Source organism: Cornus florida, unplaced genomic scaffold (assembly GCF_030987335.1).
Source record: "Cornus florida cultivar Cherokee Brave unplaced genomic scaffold, ASM3098733v1 CherokeeBrave_3.0.0_Hap2_Chr02, whole genome shotgun sequence".
NCBI lineage: Eukaryota > Viridiplantae > Streptophyta > Magnoliopsida > Cornales > Cornaceae > Cornus > Cornus florida.
The window spans coordinates 87,309,875-87,337,754 of record NW_026775572.1 but is presented as its reverse complement, the minus strand read 5'-3'; the positions used below and the strand labels follow the sequence as shown (position 1 = coordinate 87,337,754).

At 34.3% G+C, this 27,880-nt stretch overlaps 1 pseudogene; it reads right to left on the bottom strand.

Moving 5' to 3' along the window:
- Window positions 1–7,534: 7,534 nt before the first annotated feature.
- Window positions 7,535–27,760, bottom strand: LOC132296508 (nucleobase-ascorbate transporter 7-like; annotated as a pseudogene).
- Between the last annotated feature and the right edge of the window lie 120 nt (window positions 27,761–27,880).

Below are 27,880 nucleotides of genomic sequence, written 5' to 3'. Positions count from 1 at the left end.
TAATTATTAATAAATACTAACAATTAAACTAACCCTATATACAGATATACTCAAATATACATGTATATACTTCCATGGGTAATACTGTACCCATCCCCCTCTTATCCGAATAATCCATGAGACCCAAACGGTTGGTCCATCACTACTATCCAAACCCAACTTCCATTAATCAATAAAACTTAAATTTACAAATAATTCAATTAACATTAATCCAAATAAAAACATATATAAATACATATTCAATTTAAAACAATTTAAACATTAAACAAACAAAACACACATAACTGCAATTAAATCAATTAACAAAGTAAAACAATTACACACCTAAATAACTAGTCACATAAAAAAAAATGTAATAAAAATAATTGAAATTCTAATTTTATCCAATTTTATCCTTTTTAAAATTAGGGTTATTACATTTTTCCCCCCTAACAAATGGAATTCCATCCTCGGAATTCACGAAACCTTGAATTATTTTAAAATCCATTTTCGTTCCGTTGTGGACTTTGCCTCTGTGTATCGGCTCTACTTCCGTTTTGGTGATCATCTCAGAAATTTCCCTGAAGAGATTCTACACCTCCCACACCCTTTTACAAACCATTGTGGCATTACAGTGGTCTTTATCTACCACAACCCCATGACCACAATCATAATGATATCCACTAATCCTAGGGTGTTGTAAAAACGAATCCCTATCTAGTGTGAAGCATTTCAAACTAATCATTTTAAGATAGCTGACACATATTGAGAGTTCAACTATCCCATCCTATGTAACATACCATCCTGTTACACGTCCAAGTCCAAAAGATTGGCTAGACTCCTAGATATCTACCAAATCCTATGACACTATATCCACAAATCCTAGCGCATATAGCGCTATTATTCCTGGTTATTACAATAATAGTTGGCTGATATACTTGTGCCCCTACCAAATCCTATTCCAAATCCGGAGCCAATTAACAGAAATGAAACACATAACTATCAACGATAACACAGGTAACAACAAATTGTAACACAAAATAACAAAATCAACCACATAGATACACACAATGCAACAAAACAACCAAAATACAATTCCTAATTAAAACATCCTCCATTCCAGAGAAGAAAACCTCCTTTGAACTCAAGTTTGCAAAAGTCCGTTCCATAGTTTTGTTGGTAATTATCTAACCCTGAAACTGATCATTAACCATAGCTTAACTGCACATTCGCTTGCTTAAGAAAATATCAAATGGCTTAGCCCTCATCCACCTAATACGCAAACCCTCTATCGTGGCTTTATAAAGCAACTTAGCACGTTACATCTTAATTCCCATACGCTCCAGAATGTGATATAAAATCACGTCTTTGTTCTGACAAGAACTCCATCCAATTCCCAAACTCCCAAAGAGTACTTTTCAATTAACTCCTTAAGACATGATACACAAATTCATCCATATGTAGATTGGTTCACACCAACTCTACTAGAGTATCACTTACTATACTACTGGTGAATGAAAACACACTTGTGCGATTCGTCATCCTCAAATTTTAGTATCCCTTTTCTTGGATACGCCGAAATCTCCTTCCTTAAGATCCTCTTAAGAATCCTACTCTTCGCTTCTCTCCTCTTTGAACACAACTGAAATTGTGTTGGTCCCAATAAACGGTGACCTACCACCTATACCTTAATCCTTCCTTGGCGTACACTTTCTAAGCAATGCTAATCTTAGAACTAAACCTTCGATCCTAAGTTCTGTTTCTTGCAAAGAACTCGACAACATACTCCTTTACTCCGTTAGGTCCGTATTGCTTTCGTCCTGGGCCCCATCCTCCTCCTAGTGTCAACCATTCCATAACTATGGAATATAATTGACATCCGTTCCTCCTAACGAACCGTAAGTAGAGTACAACCAATCCTAATATGGCTCTAAGTTTTAAGAGACGCAACGCGGAAGTCTTATAACAAAAACACTCCTAAGGACACTAGAACCTGGAGGGCTCTGATACCAACTGTGACACCCCCGGATTTCCGGATGCGGGTTGGCCAGGCCCACGCCCGATTACCCGAGGATATCAAAACAATTAGCAATAATCGAACACAGAATAATTATATCAACAGAGATAAATAAAATTTGCTGAAATGAAAACTAAAAGAGTAATCCAATATTTGAAAACCTCAGAAAAATAACTCCATTGATAAATAAAATATTTCAGATACAACTGATTCACTACGAACACATATCGTTCTCCAATACAACTCGGGAATCCATCTAGTGGACCCCTATAATAACCCACTGAACTCAAAAGACGGGAAACAAAACCCAAGTCTACACACAAAATATACTACTATGTCATCGGTGGAGTGAACAACTGTATCTGCTCAGCACGATCAAGCTCTGCAGCCTGGAACTAACGAACACATGTAAAGAATAATAGAAGAGTGGGTCAGGCCCACGAGCAAGTTCTAATCTAACTGCAATCCATACAGTGACCCGATACGCAGATACACCGTAGATACCTCACAATATCTATCTAGTTCATACATATATATATCTAAACTATGGGACATTCACTGAACTACAATAGGGGTCTCAACCTGAATAGAAGGTAACATGCGAAAACGCACCCAAAGGTGGGCATGAGTACCTAGACCTAACAGGGTACACCTCAACCTACTATAGCTAGCTACGCATCCACTGCATATACGCGTCCTAACCAACGAGTCTGAGACTCAAGCTCATCTCGTGGTACCATAACCATATATTTAAAGTCCATTCAAATCCATCCATAGGAACTCCAATAAATCGTTCAGCTTATTCAGCTGCACAGACTTATATAAGAGATCCAGTAAGTCGTTCAGTTTATTCAACTGCACAGACTTAAATATAAGGAGAATTATGTTTTTATAATTCATACCCTTCTTCCCAAAATAGGTAGGACTGAGTATTTTGAATCAATCTGTCCCTAGTATGTCACCGTCCCATACCGGTATATACAATCCACAAAATCCATATAATTGATAGAACAGGCAAAGCTGTTCACCAATTAAAATCCATAAGGTAGGAATTAGCATTTTGAGCTAAACCATACCTAGTATGCCACCGTCCCATACCGGTGCATACAATCCCCCATATCCAGGTAAATTACAAGGCATAAATAATAAGCGCGTAATTTATAGTCCAAAACCAACCATCCACATCGTTGCAGAATAGTATTTAGTATTTCAACAACTTAAAACCAAAACCATGTAAATTACAGACTATGAATGATAGTACAGCAATTTAAAATCCAAAACCAATATCCAATTAATTACAGAAGATTTTTAAATGTTTCAGCAATTTAAATCCAAACAATTAACCATATAGTTGTAGGAGATGATTTAATAAATCAACAACTAACATCCAGAGCCTGCATAGATCACATCTAACACATCAATGACCCTATAATATATTTAAAACCATTTTATAAATATATTAAATTCCACTGGAATGCCTAAAAATAAGCTTAAGTATTTAAAACTTCATCTATCCACTAACCGTATACAATGTACATAAGTGTTATACAGTTTGATCCGTTAATTTAGAATTAACCTTAAATCAATTTAGGGTCTTAATAACACCCAAAAATTAACTATTTAATCCCTCCGTGAAGTCTCATTAAATTTCTAAAATTTAATCAAGCCATTTAGTTCCTTTCTTCTGTTAGTAGTATACACCGTTGTATATTTTTACACTGCTACATCCTTTGTCTTAGAGACTTAAACTATGCAACAATAAGTTTAATAACACTTAGAATTAACTACTTAGATCCTCTGTTAAGTCCCTACAGTTCATTAGAATCACTCAGAAGCTCAAACAGTCTCAAAACACCAAACAGAGCCCTAGAAAACACTTTCTGGACGTAAAACAAATTGGAGCTGGCTCTTAGAATGGAAGAGCCGGCTCTTCCCCTATTAGAGCCGGCTCCAATTCCCTAGGCACCGGCTCTTGCTGAAGGGGAGCCGGCTCTTGACTTTCTAGAGCCAGCTCTCTCCCTTTTGAGAGCCTCCAGTTCATCTCTGCTCCGTTTCCGTCAATCTGCTCCTTCTCCGATCAATTCCTACCCCTCTGCTTGTTTCTTAAACTGATCTAAAGGATCTAACACCCTCCTGATAGCATCCCCAAGGTTTGATTATAGCAATTTAAATCAATTACAAAGCTTAAGTTTGCTACCCAACTTAACATGCTGTTAGTATGAACACTGGAACCATATGCAAATTGAAACGGAACGGATTGCAACACGTATTTAAAATAGAGTAATAGCATCCCTATAAGCTTTGTATAACCCCAGTAGTGTTCCTATATTGTGTTTACAAAAGTTGCAATCAAATATAGAGACTAAATTTACAACATAATCAATATACTTAACGTACAGGATACTGAAACAAATATACACGAATTGTAAATATAATGGATTTTAAAACAAACAGACTATCACCCAAGCATATAATAAAGATGTAGGTTTCAATCATTGATTAGTTATTCCCTAGAGATCATCTAGGTGCACAGAACATGGCCCAAAGGGAAAGAGGAAGATAGAACTTGCCTTTACAGTTTTGGATTCAAAACCATGTCGCCGTCTCCTAAGCTTTCCGACGATATCCGAGTACTGTCAACTCCACCCTCTACTGCTCAGCCTTCCCTTCCCCTAAGTTCAAACCCTAAACTGCAACCAAAACCCTCACCTAGGTTACTCTGTTTTCCTCAAACCCTCTCTCTGTTTGCACTCTACAACTCTCTGTATTTTCACTGTACGTGAATAGGGTTTGAAAATAGGGTTTGTCTTTATTTTTCCAAAAACCCTAAGAAAATATAATGATGTATTTATAGAGGTTTAAAGAAAACCTAAATAGAATTCTGAAATTCTGAAAGGAGCCGAAAAAACTCGTGAGAATAAAACAAAACCCTAAAATTATAATACATATTAAATTAGGATTGATAACACCAGTTTAATTATTAATAAATACTAACAATTAAACTAACCCTATATATAGATATACTCAAATATACATGTATATACTTCCATGGGTAATACTGTACCCATCCCCCTCTTATCCGAATAATCCATGAGACCCAAACGGTTGGTCCATCACTACTATTCAAACCCAACTTCCATTAATCAATAAAACTTAAATTTACAAATAATTCAATTAACATTAATCCAAATAAAAACATATATAAATACATATTCAATTTAAAACAATTTAAACATTAAACAAACAAAACACACATAACTACAATTAAATCAATTAACAAAGTAAAACAATTACACACCTAAATAACTAGTCACATAAAAAAAAATGTAATAAAAATAATTGAAATTATAATTTTATCCAATTTTATCCTTTTTAAAATAAGGGTTATTACAGAAAGAGACAAAAGTGGTAGGTGGGGTGGTACAACAGGATAAGATGGAATCTTTTCGATCGATCTGAGAATTGTTGGATTGATCAAACTTTGTGGGATCTTTGGATAAGGACAAAAGAGCTTGGATCCATCTTGAAATGTCTAGATCGATGAATTTTCAATTGATCGAAGTATTCTTTGATCAATCAAAAGTTTATCGATCTTGATATTTCAAGATGGATCCAAGCTCTTTTGTCCTTATCCAAGGATCCCACAAAGTTCAATCGATCGAAGTATTCTTGAGATCAATCGAACATGTTGAATTTCCACACTTTGCTTTAATCTTCTTCCACTTTGCTCCTTTCTTCCATCCAGCTTGAGTTAGCTTCTTTTAAGCTCTTATTTGGCTAAATTAGCTTATTTTTGGAATAACCACCTAAAAAGGGCAATAACATGAAATTAGTCTAAAACGGAAAAGTAAGATAGATTAAGGTCCTAGAATACCTGAGCTTAAGGGGTTTAAATGCGCACTTTTCAGCGCTCATCAGTATTTGTTGTTATTCTTTGGAAAACGAACTTAGAACGTTACGAAATGTAGAGTATTGGGCAGAAAGAGATTCATTTGTCTGTTTAGTCTAACATTGTGCCTGCTCCTAATACTGTAATTAAAAAACTATACCAAACTGACGAAAGCGAAAACGATAAATGTTCACAAGGAACGAGGGTTACCTTAAATGCACAAGGTGGTACCTTGAATCCACAAAGAAAAGAGAATTCGCAGAGATTTCTGTTATACATGTATTTATAAATACATAAAAATCCTAACAACATAAAACAAACCCTAAAAACGTAAGGAAGCTTGCAACGCAATTCTGTAAAAAATAAGGAAAAAAAACCTACATAATTACTAAAGAAAGCTAAATACAAAAAATGAAAGTGAATTGAATCCATTCAGTCTTCTAACGAAAATCTTGAAATATTAAAAATTGGGAAAAGACAATTCCCGAGCCCTAAATGATTGAATTCGGCCAAAAGGCACTCTACCTCGACAACTTTGCCGCCGATTTTGCGAGTTGGGCCGTTTATGCTCAAACTGGGCTCTTTCTAGGTCAAAAACGGATTCGTCAAAATCATCCAAAAAAAAACTAGTCAACCTGCCCGTTTAACCTTTTGATGGTCAAAACGGGTTCCAAAATCTTTAGCCATCTGTCCTCCGACACAAACATACCCAAAATCTTCGAATCCATTCCATCCGCGATTGGTAACTTGATCAAGCTCTTCGACTTAGATATGTTCGAAAATTAAATATCTGGCCAATTTGTTCGACATTACTCTAAACAACAAAAGACTTTCAGGTAACAATCTTCTGAAAATTAGCGAGCTACCAAAATTGGCATGACTTAACTTGGCAGAAAATAATTAAGTAGCTCAGTTCCTAAAAAGTGCATGAAACTATTATACAAAACTAAAAAAGCTAGAGGTGCACAATATTCAGATTGAATCGATTTTTAGAAAACTTGGAGCCATTCTAATTATCATGTTTCCAACAACATTAGAACCAATCTGAACCGATCAACTGTCTGTCTTCTAAGAAAGGAAGTGGTTTTGGTCTTAAGAAGGTTAAAGAGATTGACGACACTACTAGGTGCCTTCTTCTATGAGATTATTTGCAAGGTAAGGACAAAAAATGTATTGGCTAGTGCTAAACAAAATATGACATTATAAAGACTCATCAGAAAAGCCAAAAAGTTGGAGCATCAGGAAGTGATTAGAAGAAAGAGAAACTTCATGGAGTTTCAGGTTCTGGCCAAGCAGTAAAAGCAGGATGTACCTTCTCGAAAATGCTGGTACATAAACGAAATCATCCATTTCCAGATTCCTAAGAAAAAGTATTAGCATATATAGATAGATAGATATATGTCTTTGTTTCTGTTTGTTTGAGGAGATTAAAAGGGGAATATCAGAAAAAACTGCTCACCAAATAATGCTGTGAGAACAAGAGATTCATCTATACTAAACATGGTTTTTTTGTATTAAAGACTAAAATGAAAAAGAGGTGAAGTAATATAGTAAAGAAATTGATGATCAAAGTAAAATTACCCACAATGAGCTATTGGCGGCTAGCTCATGACTTGGATCACACTACCTCAAAAACTACAACCCAAGAATCACATTGATGGGAAAAACTTGCTGAGATTGAAGGGCAGGGAATAGAACTCTTCGCTCCTCGTATCCATCTTGAATGACCAGAACCTGTCCCACCAATGCATGCCCCGGTCTTTCCTAGTAGCAGTGTCTTTGCTTCCGACATGCCAACATGCCGGCAACAAATGCTTCCGACAAGAAAGGCACATTGATCATGTCATTGAACTGTCAAATAAGAAGTCTAACCTTAGATGGGACCAAATTAATAGAGAAATAAGAAGCTGATTTAAGGTTATGGAGAGGATAGAGGTAGTTGCATATACCCATCTTGCTCCGGTGTGGACAGGACCATAACTGTTAACTGCTATATACTCGTTGAAATACATTGGTATTGATAAGCCCATGAAAACCGAGAAGCCTAAGATGAACTTCGTTCTAAAGCTGTTTAAATTGCAAAACTGGAGGAAACTAACCTACTCATTCACAATTAAAGAAAAATTATTGAACTTGAACTGCTTCATGATTTGAGAAGAAAAATTAGAATAAAATAAGGACTTCTTCATTTGCTAACACGTACCCACGTAGGCGAAGAAAATGCAATACAGAGCTACAATGATTGGTGCTGGGATTGAGGCAAAGACAGCTTTTAATTTCCCTGAATAGTAAATTATGGTTAACAAATGTACTTGGAAATGAAGGTTTATTTACTATGGGTTAAACACTTAAACTATGGATTATTAGCATTATTCGGACATCATAACACCTAACTTAAGAAAGTATGGAAAAGAAAATCATGAAACCAGCGGATATCTTCATAACTCTTCCGCTGCCAACACGTGTCAATGCTAACAAACCAGCATTTTCACTGTAGAATGGGAGGAAAAATCAAGTTTTATTCCCCTGCTGATTAAGAAAGAAAATTTGCAACACAATTTACAAATTCATTGCACAAGAATCTTACACTGATACTGAGGATCCAATCCCAGTTCCAATTATTCCGGAGAACAATATGCCCGCCACAATTAAAGATCGAAATCTAGACTATTGCAATGAAAAGCAATACACAATTAAACATTACCTAGGAAAAAATAACTAGAAATATGAGCTGTGGCAATCCAATCTCCATACATTTTTGTGACATAGATATCCAATTCAAGAATCAACAGCCAACGGTGACAAAGCAGATTGGTGTGCAAAAAAATGAAAAAATTGAAAAAATAACAAAACATATATTACATATATTATATCAAGTGCCAAGCAATACGAAAATACCAAAGTGAAACATTATAGAGACATTTTGTTGAAAATACTATCAACAGTGATTTTATATTTCCAGCCGCATTTCAAGAAATACTTATATTATATGTTATTGGGGGTTTCTAACTACAGATTTTCTAACATCTGTCACAACTTGCAAGGGAATATTATAGGGCAGAGTTCATATTAATGTGGTAGAATTACAATTCTTATTAGCTGTCGTGAATATTTTCCATCAATATTTTCGATTTGAATTTAATTATATGTGGATAGACTAAGACAGTTTCCAATGTGAGTGCAATGAATATTAGATCAAGTAATGTAAAAAAATCATATGTATGAACAAAGCAGAAACAATCATGTGCTATTCATTCTAAACAGAGCACATAATCAACCCAAAAGACATGCCACATTCATACATTATTTTTTTTGGGGGTCAATTGTCACATTCATGCGCACACACTTTTGGCCAAATCACATAATAAGCTTGAAACAATAAAGGGGTGATATAAAGACACTGCAACAGTAATTGCCTCATTTGTTTTGAAAGTTAAATTTGATTAAAAAATGAGAAAATACAAGGCTAGCAATAGCTAACCAATGGGCCCATAGTATAAGAACGTACAACAGCCCAAGGTACAGGCCTCAGAAATAGCCCAATTGATGAGCTCAACGTTACAAATGGTAACCGTTAATACTACCATACATTCTGGTGACAGGAGGAGGACTCCGATGAATTAGCACTTCAATCACGTTGATCAGGCGGTTTCCTTCAATCGCTTCAATCACAGTAAATGCCTCTTATAATCAAACCCTTGGACGGCTCTAATAGCACAGGAAAACCAAGGGAATCACTCACTATCCATACACACACCCTTCTAAACAAAGACAAAATCTGCAAAACTTGGGACTATTCTAATGATACTGTAAATACACTAGCTCCCTACTTGCTGCAAAAGTTGTGGACATGGCATATTGAGGGGTTTCTCAATATCAAAAAATCCATCCACCCAAGCAAACTTTTCTTGATCCAGCTGGTCACCGTCCAACTCGAAATAACAATCTGGAAGTTATTTCAAGATTGTCAGGCAAGAAGCCCCTCTCAAGAACACGAAAAGATATCAAAATCGCTTGATGTGGATAACTCGTACTTCCTTTAGGCGTGTGCCAAGCACTTTCCTGTAAAATTTAAAATAAAAAATTGACTAAAATATCCAACTAAAATTAAATCTCTCCCTAAATTAAAATTTTTCATCACCTTGGCCCATATCCGTTAATTAAATTGTGAAAAAAAAAAAAAAAAATTGACCTTATTATTAATGCTAAATTAAAAATACATAATTATTATAAAATTATAAAAATACTTCTTAGGTCTTCTTCCTCTCACTATCTCTTTCTAAAACTCTCATTTTTCACTCTCTATACTTCCCCGACTTGAAAAAAAAAAAAAAAAAAAAAAAAAAAAAAAAAACCGCGAGACTCAACTATCCCGATCAATCACAAAGTGGCACATAATCTTGTTTTCTCAAGTTGAGATTGAATCATTAGTTAATTTTTCAAACTCAGCGAGTTAAAAAGTTATTACATAATTTCGGAACTATTGGTCTTAGGTCAATCATAAAACAACACATAAGTAAATGTGTCAACTTTAAGTTATTGTCAATCACCTTTTTTTCACTTATGTGTCACATACTCATTGTTGAAAATTCAATTAGTATTTAAAATGAAAAGAATGCTAGAAATAGGAACACCACTTATTTAGTTCAGTCACTGCATTCTAATGGTATTTTCTCAAAATTGGAATATTTCTTTATTATTTGGAGAACTTTCATTTTTCTTCTCAATATTATTTTTGAAACATGAATGTTTGGTGTTACCCTTTCTACTTTAGCCAAGTTTATATATCCATGTCCTATGTTGCTATTGAATAGTTCTGTGTTATATTATATGAGTAGATGAGATTGATAAACCAACTTAAAATTTTTAATCAGCATGACACTAAATTCGAAATATTTTTAGACGAGTGAAATAGAACTTACAAAAAAAAAAAAAAAAAAAAGAGAGAGAGAGAGAGAAAAAAATGTCATGTTTTTTAATATATGTCTCATCTTTTATTTTGCGTAGAATCGTAACAGGATAAAATGGTGATTACATACCATCATATCCAAAGATGTAGGATAAATAATATTATGGGTTTTGCTAACCGCCCAAGCAACTGTTGTTTGACAGTCGAGTCTCCTATTGGCTGAGAAAGCCAACTTCTTCTCCTTTATATATTGTTACAAACTTGCAATGATTGTACGGCCCCTTGTTAAATTAATGCCAATAATACCCCCACAACCATGTTGCCTCTTTAAGTCTTACGCTTCTTCTTCAATAAAATTAAAATCCACCCAACCAGAATTTATATTTTAATTTTTACAAATCCTCAAAATGTTATTTCAATTCAAAAACATCATATAAATTTAATAACAAATCCAACACAATTAATCTGATCTTTTACTCTGCTAATTTTTTCCCCCCTAAATGGGAAAATTTTTATTAAACAAAAACAATAAAGTACAATAAACAGAACTCTAAAAAACAACAGAAATGAAAAAAGAAAAAATGAAAAATAAAAAAAGAGAGGACAATTTCGTAGAAGCCCAGCCAACCAAAAAAACTCAACTAAAAAATTGACTCTAAATTTTCGATATCTAAGACAAGTAGTAAAGATTGCAAAAAGAGAACAAATCATTAATATTCAAACTCAAGCATTGAAGAAGCAAAAAAAATCAACTAAAAAAATGACTTTAAATGACCAATATCTAAGAACCAAAAAACGTTGAGATTGACTATCTAAAAAATTGTTTTCTCTTTTTTTTTTTTTTTTTTTTCCTTTATTTTGTTTTTTAGAGTTATTAGTCTTGCCTTGATGTATTTTTATTGTTTTTGTTTAATAAAAATTTTCACTTTAAGGGGAAAAAAATTGTATAGTAAATGTTCAGATTTATTGTGTTGGATTTGTTATTAAATTTATATGATGTTTTGGAATTGGAAAAAGGTTCTTAGGATTTGTAAAAATTAAAATATAAATTCAAGCAAGAGGCCCCTCTCAAGAACAAGAAAAGATATAAAAATCGCTTTATGTGAAAACCCATAAATAAATTAATAAATAAATAAAATAAAATAAAATAAAACCTACGTGCATCATTTTGGTGGGATTTTGGATATGAATCTTGAGCTTGAATTTTGTCTTTTGAGGTAGGGAAGTATAAATTGCAATTTCTTTGATTTTTGTGAGTTTTCTATTTTGTGTATTTGTTGAAAAGTATGATATATGTCAAGGTTTTGTTATTTGCAATTTGATGTTGTTGAAATTATTGTGCCTTACATAATTCATGCAATAAATGTGATGATTTGACGTATTTGCTTTAAAGCATGTTATGATGATGATGTTATATATTAATTTCCTTGAAATATGTTAATGATTGGTTGGGTTCGTGGGTTAGAAAGGATGTTTAAAATGGTTTCCAATGACTAACGAAAAAAAATTGATGTGAAAGTTTTGAAAGATTTTATTCAAAAAGGTTTTGTAAAATGGTTTCCAACGATTTATGAAAAAACATCAAAGGGAAGATTCTTTGTGTTTGCCAATTAATGGTAATTCGGAGAATGTCTACTTCTATTTACTAAACATTTACCAGATTAAATAAAAATGTTCTCTCTTATATAAGCAAGTATTGTTTAATTTTATATTTTCCTTTATCTTTCCAAGTTGTAATTGGATTGATGAAGTGAATTGGTTATAAAAGGAAAATTGACAAGAATAAAAGAAATTTGTTTATATGGATTTGTGGTGATGGATTCTCATTCCTCGAGACATTTCCCATTATTTGAAAAAAAAAAAAAAATTATTTAATCTTATTATTATTTGTTTTATTTTATTTTCATTATTCAAGCATTCAAAAATTGTTTTAAAAAAATTCTTTGCCATCCCTTTTAATTGATGTTTTGAAACTATGTTCGGAATCTAGTTTGAGAGTGATTCGACCCTGCTAATTACTATATCATTTTTATTAAGAATTTGCAGGTTTTTATTATTTTTGCACGAGGTGTAGATGAATGATGAGCTACTTGCACATCAGTGGAGCCTGAAAATTTAGGTGGGCTCCCCTTTGTGAAATAACTCGTAGCCTTCTCCCAATGATTAGTCTGAACCACTGGTACTGGTACAGGTGCCTGCTTAATATGTGGCTGATTCTAAAGTGTAGCTGCTACACCTGCTGCTATAGACTGAGCAATGATATCAGCCATCTAAGGAGAATACTTTAGATCCCTGCTTTCGTTATAGCCCTGATCCTAAGACTTCTGAGTCTGTTGTTCCTCCTCCTGAATTATAGGAACCTCTTCCTCTTCCTCCCAAAATAAGGGTCGTTGTCGTTCCTCTGCAACACACTAACGTCGTAGGAGATTTCATTGCCTATGTGCCACTCTCCTTTGCAGCCTTGTTCTCTACATTTCCCGTCTACTTCCAGCGTTAACCATTATATTAACATAGAAAGATAGAAGTTAATACAATTACAACGAACCGTAAAGGAATACAATGAATTATAAACTTAAGCTCTAAGTAAAAGAGTACATAACGCGAAAGTCTTATAACGAAAGAATCCTAGAGACACTTGAATTTGGAGTGCTCTAATACCAACTGTGATTTCCCTCGATTCTGGGACACTGGTTGATCAGGTTCGCGCTTGAGACCGAGGAATATCAAACAATTAAAGTAATAAACGAACACGGAATACAAAAAGATAAGTAAATAAAGAAATAATATCGTTGAACGGAAACTAAATAATTAAATGAATAAATCCTCTGTGAATAAAATCTTTTAATCCTCAAAGATAAATAATAAAATCCATAGAATATAACTCGGGATTCCTCAAACATAAACCTCTAATAAAATCCCAGAACTGAAAATAATAAATGTCTAAAAACTGAAATAACTAATCAAAAGATAAAATCATACGTCGATTACACCGAAAGAGTAAAAACTGAAATAACTAATCAGAAGATAAAATCATACGTCAATTACACCGAAAGAGTGATCATGTCAAGTCTTTGATCTGCACGAACAACTGCTAATCCTGCTACTAACGAGAACCTGAAAAATATAACAATGATGGGTCAAAACCCACAGCAAGTCGTTTCTACGACAACCCAAATAGAGACTTAAAGAAGCTACACATGTATAGCTAACTCATGCAATAGCTACATAGTTGATAAGTATATATAAATATACTCACTAAAGACTCTCATCGAATTAAAGCAGACTCAACCGTGTAGTGGGTATCTCATGTAAATCGCACACAAAGGTGGTCACGAGTCCTCCTTCTACCAGAGCACACACATCCCTAATTCAGCTACCCATCTCAATTGGTAATATACGCCTTCATCCTTGAGACGTCTTAACGATTAGGGGAGTGCGTCAAACTCTTGTACCTGAATTTTCTTTTCACATATGCAATTTACACTCTCTTGAAAATCTTAACTTCAGCCATAATTTACTAAAATGGGCAATACCACACCAACTTGGACAATTGGAAGTTAGAAGCATTGAATCTCTCCCGTAATAATCTAGCTCTCTGGTTCTATTCCATTCATTGTTTTATGGTATGTTAAGTTTGACTTTTGTTAATGTATCATATAATCAATTAGAAGGTCCTGTTCCGAAAAATAAAGCCTTCTAAAAGGCTCTGTACATTTAGTGCATTCACAAATAATAAAGGTTTGTGCGGCAATGCCACTGGTTTGAAGGCTTGTGCCACCACAATGAACAATGATGTTAATAAGGAAGAGAATGGGAACAAACTTATGATTTTGATTATAATTCTTCTTTCAGGCATTTTGCTTCTTCCATTCATGGTTGTTGGGATTTTCTAACTTCTTTACCCAAAAGTAGGTAGCGTAGAAAATGAGAATTTGTTTGCAATATAAAGCTACGATGGAAAAATGGTGTATGAGAACATCATTGAAGCGATAAGGGACTTCATCTTTGATCATTGAGTTGGGGTAGAAAGATCAGCAAGTGTTTATAAAGCTCAATTGTCTAGTGGTTAAGTTGTTGTTGTAAAGAAACTTCATGCCCCGAAAGATGGTCAACAAGTTAATGATCGATTGGAATGGTTTTTCAAGTGAAATCTAAACATTAACAGAGATACGCCATCGAAATATTGTGAAACTTTATGGTTTTTGTTCACACCCATGACTAGACCTATCAATGGAGCGGATCCAAATACAGATTCATTCTGAATCTGATCCGATTAGTCGGATATGGATTAAACAAAAATTTTGATAACTCGATTACGATCCGAATCCGATAATCCGTTAACTTAACAAATTGGATATGAATTATGCTGATCCAATTTGATCCGATAATAATCCGATCCGATTAAAATTATATATATATAATTATTTATCAATAATTTTATATATTTAGATATATATATATATATATATATATATATATATATATATATATGTTAAGACTGTGGAGCAAATATGTATCATATACTATAGTATAATTTATTTAAATATTATTTGTAAATATAATATTTATTATAATAATCTATATATATTTATATAGTTTAATATCAAGAAAATAAAACTATAAAATAAAAGAACCTGTTAAAGTCGAGGCTAGAATTTAATTCTATAGCCTTAAGACAGATACGCCCTGCTACGCTGCTAACGGACTCTTCGGCGTCTATCTCCCAGGATACAACGACTTTTCTTCCTTTGGTAGTAGCACTTCAAACCAATGGAATAGGCGAACCGGCTCGGTGAAGTACTCTCAGACTCGGATTCGGACTCGAAGTGAGTGACTAAGGTTCGAACCCAATTAGTTAGGGTTGAACCCAAACAGAATCCCTAAGGTTTGAACCCAATTGATTAGGGTCGAACCCAAACAGATTATAAAAGAAAAAGAGGGAGAAGTAAATTCAGAAGAGAGAAGATTTTGTTCTGAATTTGGTATATTGAAATGAATCCAAGGAGGGCTATTTATAGGCCTAATGGTGCCTATTCCAAATGGGTGCACCCATATTCCGAATGGATGCAACCATTGTGGACCAATAAGACATTAGAAAGCCAAAACTGATTTAGGTTCAAAAGGTGCAACCCTTGGTTCAAACAAAAACTGTTTTATGGTTTTTAATTTGAATTTAAACCCAAAACAGATTAATCCGATCCAGCCTAGCAAGCAAACTTCGGCCATTAATTCAGCCCAACCCAGCGTGCTCCACCCGCAAGCCCACTTAAATAAGTCCAGTAGACAAATAAAATAAATTTCAACCACACAGGCCCAGAGGTTAGACCCATTTTACAATTAAGCCCCGCCCAAGCCCGAACCGGACCGGGTCGGGTCGGGCGGGCGGCGCGCGCGTGTGTGGTAGTTGGTTCGGATCCAGGCTAGCCTAGGTCCTCCCCCTCTTAAAAACTTGGGTGCCCTTGGGCCCAAACCCAAATCCCATACTAGACATATATATACTCAAGGTTGCTTTGCTACTTTTTCGATGTGGGACAAGCATTTCCCACTTTATTCACACCCATTTAGGCTTTATAAATCACTTACTTTGGAGCCAATTTCTCATTCACCCGGAAACGGATTTGAGAAAATAAATATACCACGTTCATCTCCTCGCAGAGAGGAACGCGCTCGTCAATAGATTCGCAAAAATTCTTAGCGGAATCTTTTAAAAATCCTTCCAAAGTTTGCGTTTTCTAATGCCGTTTCCAACAATATATATATATATATATATATATATATATATATATATCAATACTCCTATTAGAATTGTATTAGAGGTAACCCTAAAATCCAGAAAAAATCATCATGTTATATATACAATAGTGTTCTGTTATCATCCACATGCTAATAATTCTCTTTATATACATACTAAAAATATCATACTCTTTATTCATTAACACAGAGTAAATAGTTTTTCTTTTCTTTTCCTTTCATATTTAGTAAATATATATTTTTTCTTTTACTTTCATATTTTACTTATTTTTTGTTTTATATCTTTTTCTTATAATCATTATTTTTTGGGTTAAGTGCATTAAACTCCCCTAAACTTTCTCCTCTCTTTCAAAAAACCCCCAAGAAAACACCTAACCCCCTAAACTATTTCATTTGTTGCAATTTATTAATTGGCCATCCAAAATTTAACAGCCAAGAAAGGGCCAAGAGCATCTCCAACCCTAAAATGCAAAATTCGAATGCCAAATTTATATTTTGACAGTGCTACAGTGTCAAAATGTTACATTTTAGCAATTCTGCTGCAATGGTGTATTTCATGCAAAATGCTATTTTTTGACACAATCACTATTCTTTTTCAACTACCATTCCCACCATGTAAAGCTCCAATTTTTTTTTTTTTTTAAGCAACTCAATCCATACCATCAGTTAATATCACTGAGTTGTTGATAGTGTGTTGGAAGCTTCAAGTTGTAAAGAACATTTTAAAAGAAACAAAAATTAAACTGCTAATGCAAATGCTTTTATTTAAATTATATTTGCTTATGCTCTTCTTCTCAATCCTCATCATACAGAGAAGAGATTGACCATTATAATTATTCATGCAACTGGTTTCAGACTTTCCCATTATAAAATGCACACCCATCTCAGAAACCAAAAACCAAACCAAGATTCATAGTACATGACTACAAAAAAATAAAATAAACAATTTCTAATCAGACTTCTGAGTTATGAGTAATCCAAATCTGTTACTCGAAAATAGCAAATTTAAAAACTTTATGATTCGGTTCAGCCCCTGATCACTTATCATTTCAAATTCTCTCTTTTGTTCTAGCCAATCTTAAAGCTCTAAAAAAAAAAATACAGAACTGAAGATAAGAAGATCCAAACGATATCAACCCATATCAGATAACATTTTGATATAAAGTATACATAATGATAACGATATGGTGGTTCAATGAAATTGAATGAACGTAGAAGATGTGCAAAAGTAGAGAGCATTGTTTAAAAACATTAGGGAATATACACGCATATGTATAGAGAGCGAGAGAGAGAAAGAGGTACCTCTAATTCATTGAGCAACGCTCTCTATCTGTTCTCGATCTGCCGCTGCAAATGCACACGAGGGGGTTCGGCGAGTGGTCTGCGTTTCCCCAATTTCGGTGGATTATTGAGTCTAACCATAAATGGGGTTTATGAGTCGAACAACGATGTGGAAGAGCAATGGATTAACGGTGACCCGACGACGAATCGGAGAGACAACGATGAGGAAGAGATTAACTTTTTGCCGTTGGTGGCCAGTCTCTTCCATTTCTGTTGCCACCGTTCTCCTCTCTCTCTCTCTCTCTGTGTTGCCCTAGACAAAGACAGGCGAAATTGGAGCCGTCCCTTCTTTTCTGTAGCCCAGCCCAACTAGCAATTGCTATTTGTTTTGCTACAATTGGCATAAAAATAACAAAGTTAAAAAATAGCGGCCCAAATAGCATTGCATTGGAGAGCCTAGCTTTAAGCCCACCTGCCATATTTTAAATTAGCATCCCAAATAAGAGGTGGGTTAAAGATGCTCTAACTTGACAAAAATTTTAAAAGACAAAAATAGCCTTATGACCATTAAATAAATATTATATAGAAATATATATATATATATATATACAAGCGTTCCTCTCTTCCGTGTATATATATATATATAAACACACGTTCCCTGCATCTGCCGCCCTCTCTCCCCAACTACCTTCACCATCTGTCCATGGCACCACCGTCTGTCCATGACGACAACTGGATTTTTGAACTTTGCTACTGAATTTGTATATTTTTGTAGGTTCTTAAGGCTAGAATTTAGGGTGTTGTGATTGGGTTGTCGATACTCGTGATTGGTCACCAAAGAGCGTGCGCTGGAGAGATAAATGTTTTGGATTGATTAAGCAACAAAACAGCCGCATGTTTATGCACCACCTCAAGGCCGCCACTGCCATCTTCTCCACCTCTGATAAGGACATTAGTGTTAATGATCCATGGCCCACCCTTCGCTAAAAAGAAGGGCGGCAGATTGTTGGAAGTGACCGAAGACTAGGTGTTAGCTAACCTGTCGTCCTCCATTGAACTATTGAAGCATGGCCAGGGGTGGCTCGATGTAACTCAGGGCCTTAGGCGAAAAATAAAAAGTGGCCTTTTCATATTATAATATGTAATATATTAATTATTAAATAATAATTAATTAAAAATTATCCTTCTTACTTTTTGCGATGAAAACTTACTAATTCTTATATTCAAGTGTGGTTAAATCTAATTGGACCATTTTTTACTAATAAATCTCTTACTTTTGTATCAATATTTTTCCCAAGATCATATATATTTGTGGGAAATAGTCTTAGGATATGATTTTTGTTTACTTGTTTCACTTTCTTCCAATTCTTTTTGTTGTTCTTGATTATTATTGTGAATCAAGTTACTAGTATTTTTTTCTTTCACTGTTGTATAATCTTTTAATTCTTTTAGATGATTTGATTGTTCGTTTGCTGAACTTTCACCTAAATTTTTGTTAGGTTTTAATTATTAGTTGCAACAAATTTATCAATAGCTCCCTTTTGAGATTAAATTAGTTTATCTATTCTTCTCTTCTTCTTTTTTTTCTTTTTTTTTTTTTTTTTTTTTAAGTTTTTCAAATCCGGATTCTTACTTTCTAGTCGACATATTAAGAAATATGGGTAAAAATAATCACAAGACTCACAACTCACAAACAAATATACAAATATATGAAAAATATAGATATATACAAATTTATAATAACAAAAGTTAGTAAAACTAAAAAATAATTAAAGAAAAAAGGACAATATAACCTGCTTTAGAAAGCCCCAATTCAATGCTGCTGCAAATTCTTCAATAAAAGAAGAGTGCTTTCAAATTGAGATTCGAGACTAATGAATATTGAGTCGAGAAGAAAGAAAATTGTAAAGATGTAAAGAGAGAGGATCGAGAAGGGAGATTACTTGTATCTTATAAGAAACTTATTGAGTTTGGTATCTTATAAGGAACTTACTGAGTTTGCTAAGAGAGGAGAGAAATCAGAATGAACGTGAGGAATAGGAATAAGAAAATAAATAAATAAATAAATAAAATAAAAATCTAGAAAAATAGAATATGGAGAGTTTTTTGGCTTCCCCATACAACAGCTAAATATTTATTATCGTTCAACTTACCTAAAAAATATTAAATATATATAGTGCTGGTGTAAAAAAAAAAAAAAAAAAAAAAAAAAAAAAAAAAAAAAAAACCGTGTATAAGATAGACAAAGAAATAAAATATTAATGAGATATTTTAGCAGATTAAAAAAAAAAAAAAGAGATATTTTAGGAGATAAATAATTTCTCTCTTGGTTAAAATTTAATGAAAATGCGGAATGATGATAAGGAGAGAGAGAGAGAGAAAAAAAAAAAAGAGTTATTTTAGGGGATAAATTTTTTAAAATTAGTGTTCAATAAGGAAATAATTACAATATATTATATATATAAGGCAACTATAATATTCTGGGGCCTTTTTATTGATTGGGGCCTTAGGCGACCGCCTAACTCGTCTAAGGCTTGACCCGCCCCTGAGCATGGCGACAGTCACAACCCACCTCACACTAGACGTTCCATTCAGGCTGAACAATCTCACTGTCCTCTTCCCCACCATTTAGTAGTTTCATCGTCGACCAATTCAGTCTTATCCGTAGGAAATAAAACTCACCATTTCTAACCAGTAAAAGCAGCTCGCCGCTTCTCACCAATAAAATAGCTTTAAGACAGCTGTTCGTCCTCACCGGTAAATTCCATGGTTGTAGTTTAGATGCGTACACAGGTAAACTGCAGCTGGTTGCCGCAGCTGGTTGTGACGATCGTCGGGAGTAAAAATAGAGTCATTGTGTACCTGTGTACGAGACAGGGAGCGAAGGTGGGGCACGCGCCTCTTTAATTACCTATATACGCTGTGTTGAGGGGAATATATATATATATTGCTATGTCCGCAAAATTATTGGATTAAGATATGATGACTTGGATAGTAGGTTAGTTAATAGGCAGAATGGTAACTTCATTTTGTAGCTAACGGTTCTTTGATGTTATGGGGCTACTTGCAACACTCTTATAGTTTGGGGGTATTTTTTAGTTTGGGAGGGTTTCTTGCAATTACCTCATAGTTGAAGGGGGGGTTTAATGCACTTAACCCTTGTATTTTTTATTCTCTTTTGACATTAATTTATATTTTTTTCTTTTTTTTTTTAATATAAAAAACCTACATTTTTATCGAATTGGGTTGGATTATCGGATCGAATATCCATTTGTTTACAAATTATATTCAAATTAACTTACAAAATATCTGTCGGATTATCGGATCGGATCAGATCGACTAAAATGCTTATCGGATTCAGGTCGGATCAAGCCTGATCCGGTCCGAATCTAATCCGTTTACTGGTTTACCCATGATACTCGTTTTTTGTACGCGAGTACTTTGAAGGGGGAAGTTTGCAAAACATTCTGAGAACAAACCTTGTAGGAGTGTGGTTGGATTAACAGAGTGAATGTGGTTAAAGACGTGGCAGATGCTTTATGTTATATGCATCATTATTGTTCATCTCTTATAGTTCACCGAGACATATCAAGAAAGAATGTTTTATTAGATTCTTAATATGTAGCTCACATCTTTGACTTTGACATTACTAGGCTTCTAAATCCATACTCTTCCAATTGGACTTCATTTGTGGGGGACCTTTGGGTACGCTGCTCCAGGTATTTTTTTTTTTTTTATCTTCTGTTAAAACTATTCATTTTAAATAGCTGATTGAATGAACCAAGGCCATACATTAGATGTTTACAATCTTCATATTTTTAAACTGGAAATATTGTTTTGGCTTAAACATGTACTATATAGTTTCTCGATGTCCTAATTCTGTATACTTTTATCACTTGTTAGATGTACAATAATGAATATTGTGTACTAAAGTTAAACAATAACAACAACAACAACAACAAACATAGCCTTTATGCCAATTATTTGGGTTCAACTACATGAATAAATGTTTTTCTTTCCACTCTATGCAACGACAAAGCTTAAACCAAACCACCTGTTATCATATCCTTCTTGCCTAACTCTACCCATGTTAACTTTCGTCTTCCCATTCTGCTAGCATTACCCTCAATATGGACCATGTCATGCACTCCTCTTAATGAAGCACTTAAAAGGTCTTTTATGAACATGTCGAAACCATCATAACCGATTTCATCTCTAGTTGGTGCTACTTTCTTATCTTAATGCACATCCATCTTAACACATTTTCGCCACATTCACTTTATGCATCTGTTGTTTCATTACTGCTTAACATTTTGTTCCATAAAGAACGACTGTTTTAATAATTGTTCTATAGAACCTTCCTTATCACACAATATACTAGATGCACTCCTCTATTTAACCACCCTTCCTGTCTTCAATTTCTCCTTCATAATAGATAATTGAGTCTAAATAACCTCTTGATCCTTAATCTTAACTTCATCCTCACTTTTTTATATTCAATAGTTATGCAGTTTAAATAATGATTATTAGAAAGAAAGAAAAAAAAAAAAGTATTGGCAGGTTTCTTTTTACGTTTCTTATCCATTTTTATTGATTTGTAGAGCTTGCTTACACAATGAAAGTGAATGAGAAAGACGATGTTTATAGCTTTGGAGTGCTAACGCTGAAAGTGATCGTGGGAAAGCATCCGGGTGAGTTTATCTCCTCTCAATCATCTTCATCAGTAACATCATCATCATCACCACCACCACCACCGACATTGCATGTCCGGGATATACTTTTAAAATTTTAAACATGTGTTGGATCAATGTCTTTCACCTCTAATGGAACAAATGGCTGAGGAATTAGTCTTTATCACTGTAGACACTAAAATTCCATGGACTTTTGTTTTGGCAAATTGACCAATCAAATATGAGTCTCATGTTTAATTAAATTATTTAATTGGCCAAAATTTGGTCAACTTAAATTATTTAATTAGCCCAGCCCAACTGATTAAATAAAAAGATAATTATTCTTAATAAAATATATTTGGAATAATTATTTTATGGATAATTATCACAATATAACCAGCACAGCCCAGTTATAATTATGTCTTTATCAATAAAGGACACATGTCATCATCCTATTAATCCAAGAAACCTATAAATAAAGGCATGGAGGAAGGAGGAAGGGGGCAGAAATTGAGAGAAATTTAGAGACTCAGAAATTTAGAAGGTCCAGAAATTGAGAGACTCAGAAATCCAAAAGGCTAGAAATCGAGAGGGACACAAATTGAAAATTCTAAAAATCTAAAATTCCAGAGAGAAATACATAAATTCTACTAATACTCATCCCCAACATCCAAACCTGAAGACGAAGAGCAATAAGCACATCAAATCATGTCGTTTTTTATTAAAATTCCACGATGATCAACAACAAGCACATACATAGCCGTGCCGTTCTTCATCAAATTCAACAAATTCTCTCTAAAGGTGAAGAACAACAAGCACATCCAAAGTCGTGTTATTTTTCACCAAATTCAATAAATTCTCTCTAAAGGTGAAGAACAAGAAGAACATCCAAAGTCATGCCATTCTTCACCAAATTTAACAACAAAGAACAACAAGTACAACCAAAGTCGTGCCGTTCTTCCACAAATTCTCTAAAGACGAAGAACAACAAGCACATATAATCCAAAGTCGTGCCGTTCTTCCTCAAATTCAACAAAGAACAACAAACACATCAAATTGTGTTGTTCTTCCTCAAATTTAACAAAGAACAACAAGCACATCAAAATCGTGCCGTTCTTTTCTTGCGATTTAACAAGTTTAAAGAATCACCAAACAATACTGTTCGAGATCAAGCTTCATCAGCCCTCGATTAGAAATCATCGGCGATCTTCCTCAACTACAAATACTTAAAGAAGATTGTCAATAAACCGATTCAAGATCAAGCTCTAGCAGCCCTTGAATCCAACCAATATAGGTGATTGAATCAGAGGTTATTTTCTTTATTTTGTAAAGAAAATCTCAAAGGATTGTACTCAATTTTTATAAATAAATAAATTATTATTTGCCCTATCTTTCGTTCTTTATTTGCAGACTACGAAATTTGTGTGTACAATCACCAAGCTAGCTTTTGCATGGCCAATAATGGGAAAAGTCTCCACAGAGGTATCACAATGAAGGCCAACTCTGTGAAATCCATTCGACATGATTACAATAGGGCAACTATTTGATATTAGTTTCTTGAGGTTTTTTGCATCTTTTTAGTTTTTATTGCCCTGCTTATCTTGTGTTGTGAGGATGATATCAAGATTATTATAAGCTATGAAGCACGAACACGGGACACGTATACGATACGATACGGATACAGCGATACGGCAAATTTCAAAAAACCAGGACACGATCACGGATATAGACACGATAATGATACAGTAATAAAATAATAATATACATTATAATATATATATATATATATATATATATATATATATATATTATTTTTACTCAATTTCTAATTTATATTTAATAAACATAACTTTTAGGCCCATCATTCTCTTGAAAAGTATAGGCCCAATACCTTGAAAATATAAAAATAAATAAATAAAGGAGGAGGTACATATTTGTATCTAAAAGTAGAATTATTATTCTTATAACCAAACTAGTTCTAAAACATAAGATTGCAATCTTATCACTTCTCTCTTCCCTAGGGTTTTTATTACCTTTTTTAAGTGGATATATTTAGGGAATGAGACGGTAGAGGGGAAACATATGCTTCCAACAGGAATTAATCGTAAAGCAGCAGTTAGAACTTTTCTTCGGCCAAAAGTCTAAAAATGCAAGTTCTCTCTTATCTTGGAACTGACTTTTTCATCTCCTCCATCTTTGTCCCTCAATCTGTCTTTCTATGAATATACACAACAATACACGTCTTTTTTTTTTTGACAAAAAATCTGAACCCCGTGTCGCCGGCATGTCCTTTGCCATGTTCGGCATTAAAAAAAAAAAATTAAAAATAAGACACCTCTGAGGTGTTGGACACGTGCCCAAGCTTCGGACATTCGTGTTAGTGTCGGACACGTGTCTGACACCGGTACGATAGCCCATTCCCACGTGTCGGCCGGTGCTTCATAGATTGTAAGATATGTTGCATTATATTACATATCATAAGACAAATTTAAGTGCCTCCATGTGTACCTCCTTTCATAGCAGCAAGAAGACAATATAGGGCATAAATAAGTGTGTTGCTGAAATTTAATGTGTTTGACGGTGGCCATTCCAATACGCCAAACTAATGTAGTGAATGTACGGTTCAAGAAAAGCCTTTTGGATCAAGTTTAAATTTATAAAAACCACCACTACCACTACTACAAATGTAGCAAAGGTGAATAGGGATCATCCCAAGGGATTATAGGGCTACTAGTAATGGAAATAATGTTTAAGGTTAGTAGGTCGAGTGATCAAAGGTAGGTTGTTTGGTTGATTAAACTACAATTAAGATTAAACAAGCTCAATATAAAACAAGTAATTAAAGGATAGAGAAAACAAGAGAAAGATGTCTTAGGACTTAGAGATCACCACTAAGCATCACCTTTCTATACACTCAATTCACAATTAATGAGGGGAAAAACATATGTTGTAACAATAGTGAGTGTGTGTGGTTGTTTTAACAAGTATGGATGACCAATTAAGTATGTATTGTCTACACAACACAATGAATAGCACAATATATCAAACTAAGCCATTAATCCTTCCTTTAAGCTCACAATCTAAACACATCACATAATTAGAGATATATAATACTTGCATTCATAAGTATGGAACATCAAACAACAAGCATAAATTGTCCTCCCATTTAACAACTAAGGTAACTACACTACATCTAAGCTAATGACATGAAAATTAAACTAATTAAACCAAAGGAGAAGCACAATCCATCAAGAAATGAGTATGAACCATCAAACAAACCACAAGAGCATTCTATTAAGCACTATGTCTTGACAATCTCTAGATCTATAGCATCAACACACATAGACATGCATCAATAACAGAAGAGATAGAGATAAACACATGAACATCTATTCTAGCATACATAGACATATGGATAGAATGAAATGATCAATTGGAAGAATTAAACCACATAAATCATTGAATAAACAAGATCTACGTATATATAGATGTCAAAACATGTATTACAACCCAAATCCCCTAAAAAATACATAAATCAAGGTAAAGAAAGCATGCTTAGGGTTAACTCTAGCCCCAAGAGGATGTTTAGCCACTCATGGATGGTGTCCTCTAACCCTCAAGGGCTATCTCCATGGTAGAAGTGTTCCTCTTCTTGAAGTAGATGGAAAACCTTCCAAGAATGTGTCTCTAAGCTCCTCCTCTTCTCTTTTCTTCCTCTATAAGACAATATCAAATGTTGTATCTAGGGATTCTCCAAGAACTCCTCATAAAAGTGGCTCATAATCCTTATATAGGTAGCTCAAATATCACACCCAATGGTCTAGGCTCGTACACAAGGGCTCTTCTAATGATTGCACCATGAGACAACTTTTAATGAGTTGGAAATTGATTTAAATCGCACTTGAGAGGGTTCGATCGATCAAACCTATGCTAAGATCAATCGAACTTGGCTAAGATCTATTGAACTTTGGTTGGATCGATCCTCCCATGATGGCGCCTTTTTGGATAAGGACAGATCTGAGATATTTTGGGGAAAGAGACAAAAGTGGTAGGTGGGGTGGTACAACAGGATAAGATGGAATCTTTTTGATCGATCTCAAGAATACTTCGATCGATCGAACTTTGTGGGATCTTTGGATAAGGACAAAAGAGCTTGGATCCATCTTGAAATGTCTAGATCGATGGACTTTCGATTGATCGAATTAGATCCCACAAAGTTCGATCGATCGAAGTATTCTTAAGATCGATCGAACATGTTGAATTTCCACACTTTGCTTTAATCTGCTTCCACTTTGCCCCTTTCTTCCATCTAGCTTGAGTTAGCTTTTTTTAAGCTCTTATTTGGCTGAATTAGCTTTTTTGGGGATAAGCACCTAAAAAGGGCAACAACACGAAATTAGTCTAAAACGGGAAAGTAAGATAGATAAAGGTCCTAGAATACCTAAGCTTAAGGGGTTTAAATGCGCACTTTTCAGCGCTCATCAGTATTTGTTGTCATTCTTTGGAAAACGAACTTAGAACGTTACGAAATGTAGAGTATTGGGAAGAAAGAGGTTCATTTGTCTGTTTAGTCTAACATTGTGCCTGCTCCTAATATTGTAATTAACAAACTATACCAAACTGATGAAAGCGGAAACGATAAATGTTCACAAGGAACGAGGGTTACCTTAAATCCACAAGGTGGTACCTTGAATCCACAAAGAAAAAGAGAATTCGCAGAGATTTCTGTTATACATGTATTTATAAATATATAAAAATCCTAACAACATAAAATAAACCCTAAAAACGTAAGGAAGCTTGCAACGTAATTCTGTAAAAATAAGGAAAAAAACCTACATAATTACTAAAGAAAGCTAACTACAAAAAAGGAAAGTGAATTGAATCCATTCAGTCTTCTAACGAAAATCTTGAAATATTCAAAATTGGGAAAACGAAAAACCTGAGCCCTAAACGATTGAATTCGGCCAAAAGGCACTCTACCTCGACAACTTTGCCGCCGATTTTGCGAGTTGGGCCGTTTATGATCAAACTGGGCTCTTTCTAGGTCAAAAACGGATTCGTCAAAATCATCCAAAAAAAACTAGTCAACCTGCCCGTTTAACCTTTTGATGGTCAAAACGGGTTCCAAAATCTTTAGCCATCTGTCCTATGACACAAACATACCCAAAATCTTCGGATCCATTCCATCCGCTATTGGTAACTTGATCAAGCTCTTCGACTTGGATATGTTCGAAAATTAAATATTTGGCCAATTTGTTCGACATTGCTCTAAACAACAAAAGACTTTCAGGTAACAATCTTCTGAAAATTAGCGAGCTACCAAAATTGGCATGACTTAACTTGGCAGAAAATAATTAAGTCGCTCAGTTCCTGAAAAGTGCATG